The following is a 22,216-nucleotide window of genomic DNA, read 5'->3' on the forward strand; positions in this document are numbered from 1 at the left end:
AAAAAAGGGCAAAGTGCAATAATGAAGTCATAAATATAAATGACTGAAGAATACATTTTCAATGTTGATGATGCACATCCTTTAGCCCTATAGTAGTGGGAATCAATATCACACAGTTATATGTTGTGAAGTTTAAAAATATGCATGTTGATCTCATGGCCAAGTACAATGATCGACAATTTAGAATAACAACTCACGATCTAGAGTGAAAGGGCCGAGAGAAAGACAACGTTAAATAGGAAATATGCTACACTGAAGGATGAACTTACAATATTTATAATTGAGTATTTCAGTAATATCATATCATATGCATTTTTGGGGATGTAGAAACAATTTTCAGTTGACAAGTTGATTAGGAGCTAAATGAGGTTTGTTGTTGAGAGTCGCAACACTTTCAATGCATATAGTAACAAGAATAGTAAGCACCAACTCCAACCCACATTTATGCCCTAAATTAGTTATAAGTGGTCAAACCACATGCATATATCAATTATGAAGAAAAAAGTGTATAAAATACACAAATCAAAACAAAGATTTACTAGTGTTGAATGCATTGGAAAATATGAAGGTCATGAGAAGAATGTTGGTTTCAATGCTTAACTATCCAAAAGAAGTAGAGATCTCATTCGAGTAACTCAGAGACAAAGTCATTAGAAGCATTGAATCAAGGAAATTTAATGCTAGCGAGATTCATGATGTTGATGATGTAGCTCTTGATGACTACATAATACTTCCTACAAGGCAAGATGAAAAGGTAAAAGTGTATTTGTTGAATTCACAAGTAAAAAGGTCAATGTAGAATTCATATTAATATGTCTTAAATCAAATTTGGGTAATATTTATTATACATATGCAAGGTTGTTAGATAATAATTTCACCCATCTTGGAAATTACACGTCACATTGGACTAATATAATAATTAGTTAATTTCCAATATAGTTATGTAAGATAAATGGAGAATCACAAAAGTTAAAATGCCAAAATCTATGAACACATTTATAAATAGATCCATTGCATTCAAGAAAATGGTTTTCTCCTTGGCAATGTAAACTATCTTCATATGTTAATACGAGATGGTGGTAACCTAATGTGTAAGTACTCTTGCAATCTATGAGTGGTATAGAACATTCTATCCTATTTTTCTTGATGCTTGTAGGCATAGAAATTTAAGCGTGTAAGCTATTTTGATGCTTATGATCATTCATGTATGATCATACTTATATTTTCATTTTCTAACAATTGATATGAAGCAAGTTGTCTCTCAACAAATCATATGTTGTTCTCGGTTACTTAGAGGCTCTTTACTTTTTCATAGGGTGCAGTCAGTGGACTGTTTCTTTTAGCATTTGTGTTTAATTTCATTTCATGCCAGCCTATTGTTTACTTCTAAATAGGATTTAGTTAGACTAAATTCAATGTTACACACTTGCATTGCATTATTAGTTTCATTTCATTTTTAACTCAACAATCCTAGATTATGGTAGTTGGTCCATAACCAAAAGGATTGTATTTAATTTACCCTAGTAAGGTTCAAGATTGAATTTTAAATTTGAGTAGATATATACCGGTTCTTCATTTACATAGTTCGCATATATATGGTATTCATTCTCTTGAACAAATGCTTGTAACCATATCACTATTTGGGGCATTCACAAATCTTCCCCTTCATCACCCTAATCTATGCCAGCACACAGAGATAAATGCACCTGTGATAAGATAATATCACTAACATTTTTCAATAAATACAACTTGGGAATAACACTTTTGGTTGAAGGTTCTAAATCAAAAATCATTTTAAGGGGTACAAACCACTGGATTGACTGACATTTCTACAATAGTTGTCATAGTTTTATTCTGCCTTAAACACAAAATATCATTGTTCAATGCACTGTAAAATCCTCTGCTGAATGTTATAGTATCAGTTGGCTATCAGAGGATCTCAACATTGAATATGATGTACTCTTGAATATTGTGGTAACATAATGTATCTTTCTTCCTTGAATGTTCTTCAGATCTCCTCCCTTATGGTTTAAAATGTGATTTAAATATCATTGTTAAATAATACAATGTTGTCTTCACATTGATTACAATAAATTTTCAATGTTGTCAAAGAAATAAGTTAAAATGATAGAAGCCATGAACACATCTATAAATAGATCCATTGCATTCAGGTAAAGGGTTTTCTCCTTGGAAATGTAAATTGTCTTCATATGTTAATAGGAGATGGTCATTACCTAATGTGTAAGTACTTTTGCAAACTATGATTGTTATAGACCAATCTATCCTATTTTTCTTTATTCTCGTAGGCATAGAGATTTCATCTTGTAAGCTATTCTGATGCTTATGATCATTGATGTATTCTCATACTTATATTTTCATTTTCTAACAATTGATATGAAACAAATCATCTCTCAACAACTCATATTTATTTGCTGGTTACTTAGAGCCTCTATGATTTTTCATAGGTTGTAGTTAGTGGACTATTTCTTTAATCATTTTTGTTTAATTTCATTTCATGTTAGCCTATTCTTTACTTATGAATAGGATTTAGTTAGGTTACATTTCTTATTGCACACTTGCATTGCATTATTAGCTACATTTCATTTTTAACTCATCAATCCTAATTTATGGTAGTTGGTCCATAACCAAGAGGCCTGTATTTATTTTACCCTAGTAAGGTTGAAGATTGAATTTTAAAGTTGAGTAGAGATCTAATGGTTTGTCATTTACACAATCCTCATATATTTGGTATTCATTCTCTTGAACAGATGCCTGTGACCATCTCACTATTTGGGGCATTTACTAATCTTCTCCTTCATGACACTAAAATATGCTATCACGCAAAGATAAATGTGCCTGGAATAAGACAATATTACTCACACTTTTGGAAAACTACAACTTGGGAATAACACTTTTGGTTGAATGTTCTAAAAGAAAAAACATTTTAAGGGGTACAAACCACTAGATTGATTGACATTTCTAGAATAGTTGTCATGGTTTTATTCCACCTTAAACACAAAATATCATGGTTAAATGCACCGTAAAATCCTCTACTGAATGTTACAGTATTAGTTGGCTCTCACATTCTCTAAGCATTAGATATGATCTACTCTTGAATATTGTGGTAAAGGAATGTATCTTTCTTCCTTGAATTTAATTTAGATCTCCTCCCTTATCGTTTAAAATGTTCTCTAAATATCACTGTGAAATATCACATTTTTGTATTCACATTGATTACAATAAATTTTCAATTTTGTCAAAATAATCATTGTTTTCATTGATCACAACTGCGCTAAGCTCACACACATATAAAAACATTTGATACGCTCCTAACCATTTTTGCAAATACTGAAGAATTCATTACGGATAATATGTTTTGAAATGTCATTCCTTTGGTTATGGTATGCTGAATGTTGGCAAGTGCATCTTGGACATGGGTATTTTATTGTGGCACGATTGTCATTTAAAATTAAACTCATTTTAACATAATATACGAAAGGTCAACCTTAAATAGTGTAACTCTTCTATATCTCTGATATGCTAAAATAAAATTACACTATTGGTATGAAATCTCTTGTCCTTTGGTCTCGTAATGATGTTTACAAATGTGATGAATGAACGATCTATGATCCTTAAATGAAAACATGTCTTGTGATCTATCTCTCCATTGGATTTATGTGTCATTAATTCATTGTTTTTTCATGGTGCAATTGAACACCTACATTATACCTTGTACATAGTTTATTCATTCAAGTAACTCAGAGAAAAATTCATTAGAAGCATTGAATCAAGGAAATTTAATGCTAGCAAGATTCACGATGTTAATTAAGTAGCTCTTGATGACTATATAGTACTTTCTGCCAAGTAAGTTGAAAAGGTAAAAGTGTATGTGTTGAATTGACTAGTAAAAAGATCAATGTAGAATTTAGATTAGTAAGTCTTAAACCAAAGTTGGGGAATATTTCTTATACACATGAAAGGTTGTTGGATAAGACTTTCACCCAGATTGGAAATTACACGTCAAGCTAGAATAATATAATTATTAGTTAATTTCCAATATTAGTTATGTAAGGTAAATGGAGAATTGCAAAAGTTAAAATGCCAAAATCCATGAACACATTTATAAATAGATCCATTGAATTCAAGTAAATTCTTTTCTCCTTGGAAATGTAAACTATATTCATATGTTAATATGAGATGGTTGTTACCTAATGTGTAAGTACTCTTGCAAACTATGATTGGTATAGACCATTTTATCCTATTTTTCTTGATGCTTGTAGGCTTAGAGAATTCAGCTTGTAAGTTATTTTGATGCTTGTGATCATTGATGTATGATCATACTTATATTTTCATTTGCTAACAATTGATATGAAAGAAGTCATCTCTCAACAACTCATACATTGTTCTTGGTTACTTGGAGCCTTTTTTATTTTGCATAGGCTGAAGTTAGTGGACTATTTATTTTAGCATATGTGTTTAATTTCATTTCATGTTAGCCTATTCTTTACATATAAATATGATTTAGTAAGGATACATTTCATATTGCACACTTTCATTGCATTATTAGTTTCATTTCCTTTTTAAGTCATCAACCCTAGATTATGGTAGTTGGTCCATAACCGATGGGTTTTCTATTTCAATAGTTGGGCTTGTTTCCCAATAGTTCTATGAAGTTAACAATGAACATTTTCCCATGTCAGCAAGACCATAGAAGAAAATCAAAGCCTTGAGATGTGAATATTTTAAGATAATGGATAAGTTAAGAAATATGGCTTACATAGTACATGCCACATATTATGGATATAAGATAATATAAGTTTATGAATGTCTACCAGATGACAAAACTAGGCAATGAGATTGCTTATTACATGAATGGAAATATAAAATGGGAGTTCTATCTCACTGTCAAGGGTGAAACTCTATTTCGGTATAGAAAGGGGAAATTCATTGAGACTACAGTGATCAAGGTTTTCTATAATCACAAGAATGTTCCCTCTCTGTTTTGGTTTTATTGCAGAGGTAATATTGGAGCTTGGAGTAGAGAAAATTTTGGTGATTCTACATTGATGTTTCCTCATTGTCTCAATGATATATCATAGACAAGACCTTGGTTCTCTCTATCACAAAAAAGGAGAGATCACTGCCACCCAGGAAGAAGGTCACAAGTGTGTGACTAGGTCTTAGGATTATTGCATGAAGAAGGTCTTAGTGTGACTATGATTCGTGATGTCAGTTCAATGTAATTTCATGACTACAGTGATCTCATATGGTGCGAAATCTGAAAGAGAAGGAACCAAAAGAGAGTGAACAAGAAGGTGGTATAGGACTTGTGTCTTGGTCTTGGAGTGGATAATAGGTCAAGGGTCTTGGTCTTGGTATTTGTCAATAGGAATCTTTATAAGAATAATTTGCGCAGGTCTTCCTCTCAAAGAGAGAGGTTTTAAAACACCATTTACCTGCTATTGTGTTCTTCAGTTTTAGATTAATACATTTATGAAATCTTATCTTTTTCCTTGTGTTAGAATTTTGGTGATTTTCATTTATTTAGAATTTTGATGAAATTGATAGTGTTCATAATATTTTTAGGGTACCTTCTCTATGATTGCTTCCTAGATGAAGCGAAGTGCTTATTAAGTATAATGCTTCAACGCCATGTTTATAGGTTCCCAAATTACTATTCCTTGTGAGTATATCCACTCCTATTTGAGTGAAAGTAATTCCGTGTGAGTATATCTACTCCTATATGAGTGAAATCTGTTATGCATCCACACAAATGCTAAGAATGAAGAGTAGACTGACAAAATAGTCATTCCGCAAGCATGAAACAATTTCAAGCATTAGGTTTTTACTATTTCATTCATTTTACAGTGCAGATTGGACACCATATTGTAATCAGTAATATGGCCTTGGAATGGTATTAAAGGCAATAAATTTGACCCCTAAACTATAATGTTGTTAACATATTCATTGATTTTTCAATGCTCTGATTCTAATTTTCAAGATTGGAAAACTGCAAAAAGTTTCTCAAGCTCTTCAAATTTTCTTCATAGAGTATTGAGGGGATAAGAAACTTCATCAAGATGGGATTTCCAACACCATAGTATACATGTCTCTGCAAATGATTTAGGAAGGTGTAGTTTTTGTATATATTGTTAAAAAGGTAATTGAAGACAACCCTTTGAGGGTCAAAGAAGTGAGAGATTTACACATAAGCTCTAAAAATTGGTTTGAGTCTTTGCTCTAATGCCTTGGATGTGGTTGCGGACAGTCTAATTCTCAACATCAATGAGGATTGGCATATACCACTCTTTGACAAGGTGAAATATGTGTAGTGGTTTCTTTCTAAATAGCCATTCTAGAGACCTTTCCCCTATTTATGTTTGGAGTTTTCCACTCAAATCATTTTCTTAGTCATCCTGAATATATCTCTTTGGATATGCTCAACCAATGCCAATGTAGACATGTTCATGCAATTCTCTCAGCTATGAATCCTCTCAGATTAAGATCTTATTAATTCGAGGAGCACATTATATCAAATAGTAGGATATTATGATAATAAACTCTACTTTTCTACATCTATGTTTGTATAATAAAAGGAGATCAATTTTCCATCAAGAAAAGTGTATGGAGAAGCATAGTTTGGAATATCTGAGAAAGAAGTGTACAAACATTCGTCCTTATCTGAATTGAAGTGATTGATGGAAATTTGAATAATCTAAATAAAAAGTAGTCCCTTTTTTTAATCTTTCCTATCAGTGGAAGGGTACAAGATTTGTTGAAGCTCCATTGAAAAAAACTGTAGAACTATTAGTTTTATTTATTGCTATGACCATGTGCATGGGTGGAATACCTCAGTTCATTGAATCTGACATTCATAAAATTTCAATCTTTAACAGTATAACATAAAGGGAGACAATCTCAAACAATGCTCTTCACAACGCAATCGTAAATAGGTAAGCTTACCTCTGCAAAGCTACCAATAGATCTAATTGGTTCCACACAAGTCGATGTTGAATCAATATCTCCCTAACATCATGAATAATCTCCACAAGAAAGACTCCATCCTTGAAAACATGAATGCAAGTTACTACAAATATGAAGGTCCTTTAATAGCCAACCATGAGAAGTATTGATAAGCCCAAATGTAATGACCAACTTTTCATTGTGATAAGATAAAGCATCAAACAAAACAACAACAAAGGTGACACTATTGGGTTTTATGCCAAAGTGTTGGATTTCTTCAAATAGTTGAAGGGATTCCTTGCCAAATCTGTGAATACCATATCCTACAATAATAGAAGTCCAAGGGACAACATACCATTTAGAAATTTTACTAAACATTTTATGTGCATCAACATCTACAAAATTAGTTCCATAGCCTTATTAAGATACCCCTTATGTTCATATCCAACAAGTATTAGTCCCATTAAGGAATTTGAAGAAAATGTTTCATGACCTCATCTATGTTCCCATCCTCTACATACCCTGATATTGTAACATTCCAATGTACTACATTTGGTTTAGGAATTTTGTCAACCACTTGTTGTGCATTCTTTATGTAGCCACATTTAGAATACATATTTACAAGAGCAATCCCCACAATTCCATTACATTATAGTCCACTGGCAATTATGTCATAGTGGACTCCTTTGCCCAGTTCCAGATCTACCAAATTAACACATGCGGAGAAAACACTTGTGAATGTGAAATGTTTAGGTTGGGTACCTATTTTTTATATATCACAGTAAAAAACGAGTGTCTCCTCATAAATTCGTGCCTCGCATAATCGGCCAGCATTCGAAATAATCACACCACATTTGGTTTGACATTTACTTGGGTAGCTAGGGTGCCTCTATCTCCCATCTCCCTATAGAGTACTCTAGTCACATCTTCTGTCTTCTATGTTGTTGGTTCCTATGCTACTGTTTTATAGCGTTTCCATTACAAGATTTGGTGCAATTTCTAGTTATAGGTACTCTGAAATGACTTGTTTAAAAAAAATGGATATACAATAAACAATGTTAAAACTCTATTTTAAAAGTATAAATTGGAAATGAGGTCATACCTTTACCCCTTCTTGAGATATCTAATCACTTTTATAGAAAATTATGTTGACAACAAAACCACAAATATTGCATATAGATACATGTTTATCTTTTACGAACACTCTTTTTTTCTTGTTTATGTATATAGGGTTTTATCTACAATTTTGTATGGTTTACTCTACTATATGTTGGTTATAAAAATTCATAAAATCTCATAGCTTGATCGCATGTTTAATAGTGTAGTTGTTTCCTACTTTGAGGGGGCTTTCACTATCTAGAGATCTTTTTGAGTGAGTGATTTCACCTCGAATACTAAGGGTTTTTAGATTTTTACAACAACAGGGAAGCCAATATCACCAAATAGCATATTTGATCCCTTCATATAACCTGAGGGAAATGTGTATAGACTATGCTTACCTCAATGTTATTGTGCTCAACCAATCAATTTCATTCCCTATTTGGAAAAATATGTCTCACTGAAATGAAAATAATCTTTTTGGTGGTACATCCAACATTAATCAATATATCAAAAGCATAACATGATAAAGTATAAATAAGAAATGACTCATTTCTACCTAAAGTATCATGATAATTATCTAAGGGAATATTCAACCCTAGGACCACTCTTACATCTCACATATTCTAAATGATAAGAAACCAATAATAAGTTATGGAGTAGATCACTCTCTTAAATATTAATACAAATACAAGCTTGATAGATAGATAGATATTTTTGCTTAAAACGTCTACGAAAAAAAAAAATGAAGACACTAAGATTTATAACTTGGGGAAACTCATATTTTTATTTCTGTAAAGAAATATCTATATATATAAACCTCTTGCTTGATAAATACATAGCAATTAATTATGCATATAGATGAAAATTATATACTACGAACCCTTAATAAGGGCATGTCGACACTATCGTGAATAATGACATCTTAACACACTCAAATATTTATTGTCCATTTCTATAATTTACCATCTTATAAGAACGGTTATAGATTGGAAATGCGGTTATACCTTCACCCCTTCTTGAGATATCTAATCATTTTTTATAGAAAATTATATTGACAACAAAACAACAAATATTGCATATAGATACATGTTTGACTTTACAAACCCTCTTTTTTTCTTATTTATGTATATAGGGTTTTATTTCCAATTTTGTATGGTTTACTCTACTATATGTTGTTTATATAAATTCATAAAATCTCAGAGGTTGATTGCATGTTTAATAGTGTAGTTGTTTCCTACTTTGAGGGAGATTTCACTATCTAGGATCTTTTTGAGTGGGTGATTTCACCTAAGATACTAAGGGTGTTTAGATGTTTACAACAATAGGGAAGCCAATATCACCAAACAACATATGTGATCCCTTCATATAACCTGAGGGAAATGTGTATAGACTATGCTTACCTCAATATTATTGCGCTCAACCAATCAATTTCATTCCCTATTTGGAAAAATATGTCTCACTCAAATGAAAATAATCTCTTTGGTGGTATATCCAACATTAATCAATATATCAAAACCATAACACCATAAATTATAAATAAGAAATGACTCATTTGTACCTAATGTATCATAATAATTCTCTAATGGAATATTCAACCCTAGGATCACTCTTACATCTCACATATTCTAAATGATAAGAAAACAAGAATAAGTTATGGAGTAGATCACTTTCTTAAATATTACTACAAATACAAGCTTGATAGATAGATAGATATTTTTGCTTAAAATGTCTACCAAAAAAAAAAAAACAAGACACTAAGAGTTAGGGGTAAGTCATATTTTTATTTCTGTAAGAAAAATATATATATATATATAAACCTCTTGCTTAATAAATACATAGCAACTAATTATACATATAGATGAAAATTATTTACTACCAACAATTATGAATAAAGACATGTCAACAGTGTCATGAATAATGACATCTTAACACCCACTCGAATATTTATTTGTCATTTCTCTAATTTACCGCCTTATAAGAAAGGATATATATATATATAAAATAAAATGAGGGATTATACCACCAAAAAATAAATAGATACATAAAAATTCAGTAAAAACAAAAAGATGTCTACATCCAATAAATATATTGGAAAAGGGATTTAACGAAAAAGTTTAAAATATATTTCCCACATCTGATAAATTTGAAAATACATTTTAATATCCAAAACATGTTAATGCCATCTTTTAAGTTCGTTTAATAAACGAACTCACCTTGTCCCAACACTTTCATAAATGTATTGTGGAGGGGGGGTAGGCGAGTCCCAAATTTGGTGACAACGAAATCAACTCAATTGTTATGCAGCGTTCATTGTAAACACTTTTCCACGAGGTATTTTCTCGCGTCTCAAATTTTGTGGCTACGAAATCACCTGAACTGTTATTCCACATTTATTGTAAACACTTTTCCGCACCAGTACATACCATAATTTTCGTGTTTCTGGGCATAAATGTCATTCTCCCATTAATTGTTTCTTATGTTAACTGGACAACCTTAGGAGCCATTTACATACTATGTTGGCTTCTCAACTAATGTGGAGTCGAAACAGTAGTCGGATTGTTCATTAGTGGTGTTGCATGTGACCAGTGACTGGTAGATGGCAGCCAGGATATCCACGAACACGCTCACTCATCGACGGAATGGCTTGTGCGTTCGAAAGTGTATTCTAAGTCTAATTGGACTATCTTCATATTTTAAAAAAGCACGAAGCATTGACAGCACATTGCGAGAATACCAGGTTGATTAGGTTGACTATAGGGTGGGTCATCGCCTATCCTGAGCGCGTGATGGTGCGCTGTTCATTTACTTTTGTTGCCTTAGCTTTAAATAAATCAACGTAAAGTTGGCGCCGCATTTTGTTCGTGCCTCCTGGATTATGAAATTTAAAAAAACAAAATGCAACTAATACATTGGACTGCTTACTCATAATTGCATTTCGCAATTAACTATCCAAGATTTTAAATTCATGAACCTGCATCGCAAAGGTTTTTTGCTCTTTAAATTGCCATTCTTCCTTGGCTAATCCAGCTGGTTTCGCCTCGTTTTGTTCGTGTCTCTAGCATTATGAAATTAAAAACAAAAATGCAACTAATACATTAAATTCATGAACCTGCATCTGCTACTGTTGAGTGAGTTGCAGCAAAGGTTTTTTTCTCTTTAAATCGCCATTGTCCCTTTGCTAATCCAGCTCGTTTCAATGAGTCGGAGTTCCGAATTCTCATGTCATCGAGCAAATTGACGCAACAGTTGCTCGAGTGGCAGAACCAGTTCGATTAAATACAACTTTAGAAAAAAGTCAATATGGCGAACCATCTAATGTTGGTAGCACTATTCGAGAGCGAAATGTCGCCTGGGCGTTGTGAGCACTCGATGATCATTACTAAAAAGGTTAAGGCGTTCCCATTGCGGTTAAGGCGTTCCCATGGCTTGGCATTTGGAACCAACATACATCAATGGTCACTCCACATGGAGAAATTAAATAGAAACGTGTATGAAAAGCTTAGGAATTTAGATGAATTTATCTTTATCTTTTAATTTTTTCGATTACTGTTACCAATAGTATTTAAGCTATTCTAACTGCAGCAAACTTGTAGAAACGTAATTAGTTTTTTCCATTATATTTTAATGTCGTGATGTAGATCTACCGTGAATGCTAGTTACTGCTAGTAAGTGTTGGATAGTGGTTGGTCTTTTTCCGTAAGCTTTTTTTCAAGAATCTGCCAATATAAAAGTACAATATCCTGACATTTTTTTAGTGATGAAATGAAAAAGACTCTATTCCACATGAAATGATGCTATGAATGCTTTGAAATCGTTACATCGTGTTTAGATGCGGTTTGAAATTATTTTCACATATCTTTACATCATGTTTATATCCATTTCGATAATTTTTTGATTTGAAATATCGTTACATATGTTTAGATGCGTTTCGAATTTTTTTTTCACATATCTTTAGATCATGTTTGTACCCATTTTGATATATATTTTTTTCAAATAAACACCAGCCTAAGATCACTGACAAGTGATTTTGCTATAAGTGCTTGGAAAATTCTTTACATCATGTTTAACCATTTGATATATATATTTTTCCAATTAAACACCTCAGTCGAAGAAGGTTGTCAAGCAATTTATGAGCAAAAACTTGCAACAATAGAGTTTCAATTGTGTCCATGTGCATGTGCATGTGTAGGACACTCATAAAATTATGACACTAGTTAAATTAGGACAACTACATTTACCAATGTGGTTAATATACCCTATTTACCAATGTAGTTTATATTGGTATATAAAGAATATATACAACCACAATAGTAAATATGATTAATATATGCAAATAGACATTTATCAATCACATTAATAATTATTAGATATATAGTGTTAATATAGCTATTAGATATTTATTATATATATATATATATATAACAAAATTAACATAATATAATAATAGTACATAGTTATTACTAATAATACTTATTTATCTCTCATCATTATTTTAATGATTAATATACATTTATTAACATATTAATATAATTATCAATATACTTTAAACATATTAATGTAACTATCAATATTTTTGGTACATAAAAATAGATTTATGAACCATTCCAACATAACAATATTAAATTCTAATATTAAATCAATTATAAATTTTAATATTATAAAATCTAATATTATAAACCATAAAATTAATATTATATCCTTACCATTAGTATTAAAAAGCATACAATAAATATTTTAAACCACAAGATTGATATTATAAATAGCACCATTAATATTAGAAACCCTAATATTATAAAATTCAATATTAAACCCAATATTATATACCCTAATCTCAAAAGCCCAACATTTACCATATAGAATAAAATAAAAAAAAATGCAATATCACAAATTCAAGGGATTAATATTATAAACCCAAGGGGAAATAAATTTAAGGGTTTAATATTTGATGCAGGAGCATCCGGACTTAGCGGGCAATGTGATTGTTTGTTTACATGTTATCGCTAAATGAGTTGAATTTCATTGACCTTAGTGGTCAAAAGTTAGTTCTAGTGGAGAGAATTGGATCTCTCGAAAACGATATTTACTTCAATGTTGTAATAATGAGAAAATTGTACTAATTTTAGACTAAGGGATAAATTGTTAACATATGTGTGTAACAAAGCTTAAGAATAGAGATTTAATTGTTAGATTGATTAAAATAGAGATCTAGTTATTAATGCAATTAGAATAGGATTTGACTCATAAAAGAGAAAAGAATGTAATGGAGAATGATTAGTTGAGATGAGGGAGAATTAAGTGAGAAGCTAGAGTTTGAGTAATAGATAGAATTTTGAGATTGAGACAGAGGTTAAACAAATTGCTCTAATTGAGCCGAGAGGGCCAAGACTCTGTAACTTCTATTTTATTGAATAAATTGATTAAGTGTGCAGTTGTGTGTTAATCCTGGTGTAGAATCTCATTTACATCTGTGTATCAGTGTTCTAGACCCTAAAGGGGTATTTCTTCTGTTTTAACACTTTAATTATAAATCTCATCATTTATGTGTTTATCATTAATCACGATCATTTAGTGTTAAAGGTTAATCTTGGGTTTAAGCGTTAAACTGTTAGGTACTTATAATATTAGTGTTTCCCCCATTACTATTGTGGTTGTGTCCCTTATTATTATTGTTGTGCTCCTACTGTCCCCATATTGTTATTATTGTGCCCCATAGAATCCCTCTATTGTTATTTTTCTTCCTTTATATTATTATTGTTAGGTTGGCTTGGTTATATTGTGACCCCTTAGGCCCTTATATATATATATATAAATAAGGTTTGGTCATTTCAATCATCTAAGAGTTGTTCATTTATGTAATGTAAAGGAGGTTTATCCCTTGAGGAGGCTTATTTCTAAGGTGTTGATCTATATTTTCTATCGTTTTGTGAACTAGTTTCATAACATTTGGTATGAGAGCTTTGGGTTCTAGGGTTTCGCTACTCCAAACAAGTCATCATGGAATTTTTGCTATAACAATTTTTTTGTGATGTTTCAGAAGCTACAAAAAAAAACCCATTTGATTTGAAATCGATCTGAATTTCAGTTCCAAATTTAAGAGCTTTTCTCACTATATTTGTGGAGATATCATCTGAGAAAGTTAGGGTTTTTGTAGACTCTCGAATTACATTCCAAACAGGTGACGTGGGGAAATCTTCATAACATTTTTTTTTTAGCATCAGATTGAAATTTCGTAAGATGTTTCAGAATGAGGACAACTTGTAGTTTTTTGTGCTTCAATTTCAGGTGCTAAGGTCGAAACAGGGACACGTGGCACATCATACAAGTTCGCTCTAGTGAACTAGTCTATAATCAGGTCACCGTGGGAGATTTGGCATAACTTTTCCTTGGAGAATGCAATCTTTATCAAAATTGCGAGGTTAGAAAGAGGACTCAAAAGGCTACTATAGGACGAGATTTTAGATATTTGAGATCCACAGTTACAGAGATACAACATATTCAATATCTAGCTCTTAAAAAGTGAAAAAAAGGTGTGTAGTTTTTTTAATTTTTCATAAGATTGGTTTGAAAAATTACTTTGAGGGAATTCAAAGGGAACAATGAAGAATTATTAGCATTAATTAATTCCTTGAAGAAAGGAAATGGAAACACGTAGTAAGCAACCTGAAAGCTCTAGCATGAGTCGTGAAGAAGAGGAAGAAATGCAACATGATATATGAAAATTACAAGACCAAGTACAACAAATTTCACTCTCACTAAAGGTAAATGAAGCCAAGATGAATGGCGTGGAAGCCAAGATGAATTTCATGGACGATAAGATGGACAAATTGAAGATAAATTTGAATACGTTTCTACAAGAAATGGTCACTAATGGTGAAAAGGTAGTAAAGGAAACTCATGATGAGAACAAAATAAATGTTAATCATGATTTCATAGAATCTAATGTTGGATTGAATACCCATCATGTTCCAAAAATCGATATGAGGAAGTTTGATGGCAAGGATCCCAGGACATGGATACTACAGATGGAGCAATTATTCGATCTCCATAATGTGCAAAACACACAAAAGGTAAGTATTACAACTTTATATTTGGAACCATACCAGTTTGTATGGTATCGATGGCTTTTCTCTCGTAAAAAAATTGTCACTTGGGCAATTTTTACGAAAGAAATGATAGCACATTATGAGGATACAAAAATCAACACCGTTTTTAGCTAATTGATAAATCTCAAACAAAAGGGTTCAATGACGGAGCACATTGAGGAATTCCAAAAAATGAACATAAGGATAAAAGATATTCCATAGGAGCATAGGATTGATGTGTTCATAGGGACTTCAAAGGATTATATCCAACATAAGGTTCACCTTTGGGAACATTATTCACTGGATAAGGCATTTAGGTTAGCAAGAAAAATAAAAAGAAAAATTATGGCAACCAAAAATCCTACCACTCACAACTATAAATATGGAAGTGTTGTTGCCTCTAGCCTTCCACAACCTACAAGGTTGACACCACAACAATTGGATGAAAAAAGAGGAAAAGGGCTTTGTTACAGTTGTGATAGCAAATACACTAAAGGTCACAAGTGTGCTGAGTATAAATTATTCTACATAGATTATGAAGAGGAGGAAGAAAATGAACAAGAAATTTCAAAAGAAGAGGATATACTACGAGAACAAACCCAAGATAAAGAAGAAATGAATCTGACCATATCTTGTAATGCATTGGCTGGAATTACAACTCCTGAAACTATCAAGATAGGATGACATATCAAGAAGAAAAAGGTAATAGTGTTGATTGATTCGGGAATTAACCATAATTTTATTCATTGTAAGATAGAAAAGGAATTGAATTGCTTTCTATATCCAACACCAGAGTGTCAAGTGATGGTTGCAAGTGGAGAAACCATAAATTACTCTAGAAAGTGCCATAATATCAAGCTATACATGGGAGAATATGTATTGAATATCCAATTTCTTTCCATTCTAATGGGTGGTGCTAACGTTATACTAGAAGACTAATGGCTATAATCATTGGGTACAATAGCTTTTAATTTTCAAGAACTTTTCATGAAATTCTCTGCAAAAGGAAAGGAAGTTGAATTAAGGGGTATTGCAGGGAAACTGGGAAATATAATCAAATTTCATAGTATGACAAGGCTTCTAAAGAAGGAAAAGCTAGGTGTAATTGCACAATTATGTTCGCTAGAGGTTCCCATAATGAAATGATCTATTTCTCCATATCTCCAAAAAGTCTTGGACAATCATTCCAAGGTATTTGAGACTCCCAAAGGTCTCCCACCTATTCGTGATCATGATCATGCTATTCATTTGATTCCAAGAAGTGTTCCACCAAACATCAGGCCGTACATATATCCGTATGCCCAAAAGAGTGAAATTGAACGTATGGTTGCAGAAATGTTAGAGGTTGGTATAATTCAACCTCGTCAAAGTTCTTTCTCTACTCCAGTAGTATTGGTGCATAAGAAGGATGGATCATGGCACATGTGTATGGATTATAGGGAGCTCAACAGGCTCACTATTAAAGATAAATTTCCCACTCCTATCACTAATGAATTATTAGATGAATTGCATGGATCAATTTACTTCACCAAGTTGGATCTTCATTCAGGATATCATTAAATGAGAATGAACATTGAAGACATTTCAAAAACAACATTTAGAACTCATGAGGGTCATTACGAATTTTTGGTCATCCCTTTTCGCCTTATCAATGCACCTTCTACATTTCAAGGTTTGATGAATTCCATTTTCAAATCATTCCTTAGAAAATTTGTGTTAGTATTTTTTGATGATATACTAATCTACAGCAAGTCTTGGAAGGATCATGTTGAACATGTTGACAAGGTGCTCAAACTACTGGAGGAGAAACAATTATATACAAAAGCTCCAAGTGTTTCTTTGGAGTAAAAGAGGTGGAATATCTAGGTCACATTGTATCTCATGAAGGTGTTCAGGGAGACCCTAGCAAAATTAAATCCATTAAGGAATGGAAAATCCCCACATCCATAAAGCATCTGTAAGGATTTGTAGGGTTGACAGGGTATTATCGCAAGTTTGTTAAGGATTATGGGAGAATAGCAACACCTGTAACAACATTATTGAAGAAAGATGCATTTTCATGGACTCCAGAAGAAACAAAGGCCTTCGAGCATCTTAAAGAGGCAATGTGCCAAGCACCGGCCTTAGCTACGCCAGACTTCACAAAAACCTTTATTGTGGAATTTGATGCTACGGGAAATGGAATTGTTGTTGTTTTAATGCTAGATGAAAGATCCATTGCTTTCGAAAGTCATCCAATCAAGGGAAAGTATTTATAGAAAGCTATTATGAGAAGGAAATGTTAGAAATACTACATGCACTTAAGAAATGATGACCCTACCTAATGGGAAGACACTTCAAGGTAAAAATGGATCATGATAGTCTTAAATATTTTTTAGAAAAAATATTATCCTCTGAAGAGCAACAAAAATGGGTCACAAATATGTTGGTTATGACTTTGAAATGATCTAAGAAAAGGGAAGAAAAATGTTGTGGTAGATGTATTCTCAAGAAAGGACGAGTATGTGGAAGAATTGTTGTGTGCCATTTCTATTATCCAACCAGATTGGATAAACGAAGCAAGGGAGGAATGGAAGAATGATGAAGAAGTGTGGGCACTCATTCAAAAGCTACAACAATATTCTAGTACATCTGATACCTTTAGCTGGAAAAATGATTCATTGTGGTACAAAGATCACTTATACCTATGTAAGAATTCCTAACTCAAAAAAAAATTCTTATGGAATTGCATAGTTCTCCCTTAGGAGGGCACTCAGGATTTTTAAGAACTTACACGGGGTTAAGAAGGAATTTATTTGGGATGGCCTTAAATCAAATATTCAAAATTTCATGGCAGAATGTTTGGTTTTCCAGCAAAATAATGTTGAAACAATTAAGACACCAGGTCTATTACAACCTTTATCCATTCCAAGCCAATGTTGGGAGGAGGTTTCAATGGATTTTATCACAGGTTTACCCAAGTCCGAAGGAAAGAGTGTCATCATCGTGGTAGTTGACAGACTTACCAAGTATGCACACTTTTGTGCATTATCACATCCATTTAAAGCCAATACAATTTCTAATGCATTTATGGAAACAATTGAAAAGCTACATGGAAACCCAAAGATTATTGTAAGCGACATAGATCCCATTTTCATCGGAAATTTTTGGACAAAATTAATTTCTTGTCTTGGTACTCAGTTAGCTCATAGCTTATCTTATCATCCTTAATATGATGGCAAACTGAGATAGTAAACAAATGTTTGGAAGGATATCTTCGTTGCTTTGTACCTGATAAACAGACACAATGGTTAAATGGTTGCCTCTAGCTGAATGGTGGTATAACACTTCCTTCCATACTGCAGCAAAAATGACCCCATTTATGGCACTTTATGGATATCATCCACCATCCATCACATCATATTTAAGAGAAAATTGTAAGGTTCAAGTAGTGGAACATGACATCGAGCATCAACAACAAGTTCTCCAACTCTTAAAGGATAAACTCATGTTGGCACATAATAGAATGAAACAATACGCAGATCAACATCGTAGCGAAAGAAGTTTTGATGTAGGTAATTGGGCATTCTTACGGCTACAGCCATATAAACAAATGTCCCCCAAGCAAGCTAAAAAAGATAATAAATTATCACCAAAGTATTATGGTCTGTACAAGGTGTTGCAAAAGATTGGTACTATGGCATACAAATTAGAGCTTCCTACAGCTTCTCGAGTGTAGACAGTTTTCCATGTTTCATGTTTAAAGAAGGTTATAGGCGACAAGGTCCAAGTTCAAAAAATATTGCCATAACTTGATGAGGAAGGAAAAATTATATTGGAACCAGAAGCAGTCATAGAAACAAGAACTCGAAAGCTACGAAATCAATCAATTTCAGAGTATCTCATTAAGTGCAAGAACTTATCCAGTGGAGATTCCACATGGGAGGGTGAGAATTTTATATAGAAGCATCCAGAACTCCTCAATCGTTGAGGACAACACTTTTTTGAAGGAGAGGGGCATGTTAGGTCCCTATAATACTAGTGATTCCCCCATTACTATTATCGTTGTATCCTTTATTATTATTGTTGTGCCCCTATTGTCCCCATATTGTTATTATTGTGGCCCATAGAATCCCTCTATTGCTATTTTTGTGCCTTTATATTATTATTGTTAGGTTAGCTTGGTTATATTGTGACCCCTTAGACTCCTATATATAGAAAGGAGGTTTTTTCATTTGAATCATCTAAAATTTATTCATTTGTGTAATGTAAAGGAGGTTTCCCCCTCAAAGAGGCTTATTTCTAAGGTGTTGATCTATCTTCTCTATCTTTTTGTGAGTTGCTTTCATAACATAAATCTTCCTTAAGCGCTTTACTAAAGTTTGATTTAAAGCATGTGGGTTGTATTTGATGAGCGGGAAGCGGTATATCGTGTGCCTTTCAAGTGGTAAATGGTAATATTCTGTGATCCAAGTGGATCTTCAGATATAATGGCATGGAAAAACTCAGAAAATCCAAGTGGGTAGAATGAAGTCAACTTAGGACCAGAATGTAGATCTTGTCTTTCTAATTCCACTGGCACAAATGGTACTTCAGTCCAAGTCTATATGATGAAGTTATTGCTAAAGGATGGGTTCTTCAATCCTTAAGAAAACATAGGAATTTCCTTTAAAAATGGGTCTTAAAAGCCTTAAGGCCAAATCGCAATTAGACGTCGCATGAGGGTGGACTTAAGCATTGGACTGTGGAACCCTCGATCGCTGATCTCCAATCAGATCGGATCGGCGAATCGGAGGCAATCACAATCAGAGGTCTTACAGATATATATGTGTGTGTGTGTGTGTGTGTGTGTGTGTGTGTGTGTGTGTGTCGGCGAGTTGGTAGTGCAATCGGCGATAAAAAAAATCGGCGGGATTGGAGCAATACATATGTAGGACACTGATGTGATCGGTCGACACCGATATCGGTGATCGGCGATCAGTGGTCAGCATTTCCCGTGAACAGGCCCTTGGCAACAACGATACGCCGATTTTGATAACAGGCCAGACCTGATGAATAATATGCACCTAATTTAATGATATTTGAAGTCTGGGTGAATGTTTTTGGCGGATCTCTTAGTGTATTCAGGATTTTTGAAGTGTTATTGTTTTAAACGATAAGAGGCCATTTCTAGAGAATGGTTGCGCCCACCGATACTTCCACTCTATCAACATCTCTTATTAATGAGGCAAGCCTCGATTTAAAGGGGATCTTGTCTGGAAATCCATTATAAAAGGGATCAAGAGAAAAGCACGAGAGAGGGATATTTTTGTATGGTTGCAGCACATTGTTTTGAAGAGGCCGAGCACGTCTTTTGATATGTTTTGGACAGTATATGACTCCATCCCTCTTCTATCATTGCAAGAAGCTTTGGTGCTGCATACCACTCCATCTCCAACTTTCATTTCATATCCATTAGGCAGATTCGAGGTATAAGCCTCTTTATGGATAGGTTGATAATTGTAACTCTATTTATTCATGCCATTTAATAAGAAAGGCCTCCCCATTATTGAGCTAGGCCTAGAGATGTAGTTTGAATTGGAAAAACTCTGTTATCAAGCCTTGGTGTTGTCTTTTGTGCCTTTTCATGTGTTTTTCTTCTTCTTTTCATATGTGCACATTTACGTGTTAAGCTACAACTGATATATGTAATTATTTTCTATGCATCTATAAGTGAAAACATCATGGATCAAGTGGTATCAAAGAATGGCTTTTTAGATGTGAATTGCATGTTTGTATGCTAACAAGAGGCAGGATTCAAAGAGGCGAAGGGAATCTAGAACCTTTCGATCTAGAGGCTGGGCGTGCACCTTGAAGAAGAAACATGGCCGAAGAGGAAGCTTGTATTGAAGAGGAGCACAATTTCAGAAAGACTTTCTATTCAATGGTAGAGAATATCAGTCAGCTGGTTATAAGACTGGAAAAAATGGAAGAGAGGATTCCAGAAGGACAAGGTTCAGCACATGGGAATGATGGAGAAGAACCCCCTCCTTCTCCTTCTGGTGGTGAAGGTTCTTCTTCCCCACATCACCACAATCCGAGAAATCCAAAAGATGCATCGAAGAAACCTTTTTTTAAATTAGATGTTAAATTTGATCTTCCTGTGTTTAATGGTGAAAGTAATGCAAAAAAGCTTAACAACTGGATCAGGAAGATTGAGGTTTATTGCAGGATTCAACAAATCATTGAGGATGAGGCGAAAATCCAGTTGGCCTCTCTATGGCTGGGTAGCACAGCTCTCATTTGGTGTTTGCAGAGTAGTAAAGATGTGGGTAAGCTCTTTTCCTCATGGTCTAATTTTACTTCTGCACTAAAGGAACAATTTTATCCCTTAGGATACAAACAGAAAGCTTTGATGAATTGTCAATATTTAAGGCAAGGCAAAGGGCAGGATGTTCAGAGTTTTACATAAGAATTTAGGAAGCAAGCACTGAATTTGGGTATTGCACTAGAATAAAATTACAATATTGGTATGAAACCTTTTGTTATTTGGTCTCGTAATGATGTTTACAGATGTGATGAATGAACGATCTATGATCTTTACTTGCAAATATATCTTGTGATATATCTCTCCATTGGATTTATGTGTCATTAATTTAATGTTTTTTCGTGGTGCAATTGAACACCTATGTTATACCTTGTACATAGTTTATTTGAGCAAGACCTTTTTTTTCATCTATTTTCCAAGCATTATCTTGAACAAGTATTTTTTGCCTAATTGAATACCTTAAATCTTGTTCACATTTGGCCATTTGATCTACTATTAACACCTACACAAGCTTTCCCTTTACCTTGAGAGTGGGTATTATCAAGTTCCCTTAGTCAAACCAAGTCTTAGAGCTCCCCTTCTGTACTCGATGACTTTGACTTAAGTTGACCCTTAGGAACACCTTCCTTAAGTTAGGAACATTTCTTCCTTAACCTTAAAGTGAGAGGCAAGGCCACCAAGGTGATAATGGGTGGGTGGGTGAGTTTCCTGAGAGTTTCCTCTTGGCTATCCCATTGGGGTTAGGAAGTTTTCTCCTAGATGAGAGTTTTAGTTGTAATAGGGC

Source organism: Pinus tabuliformis, chromosome 3_2 (assembly GCF_031772625.1).
Source record: "Pinus tabuliformis cultivar Carrire ecotype Pingquan chromosome 3_2, CPIR1, whole genome shotgun sequence".
Classification (NCBI taxonomy): domain Eukaryota; kingdom Viridiplantae; phylum Streptophyta; class Pinopsida; order Pinales; family Pinaceae; genus Pinus; species Pinus tabuliformis.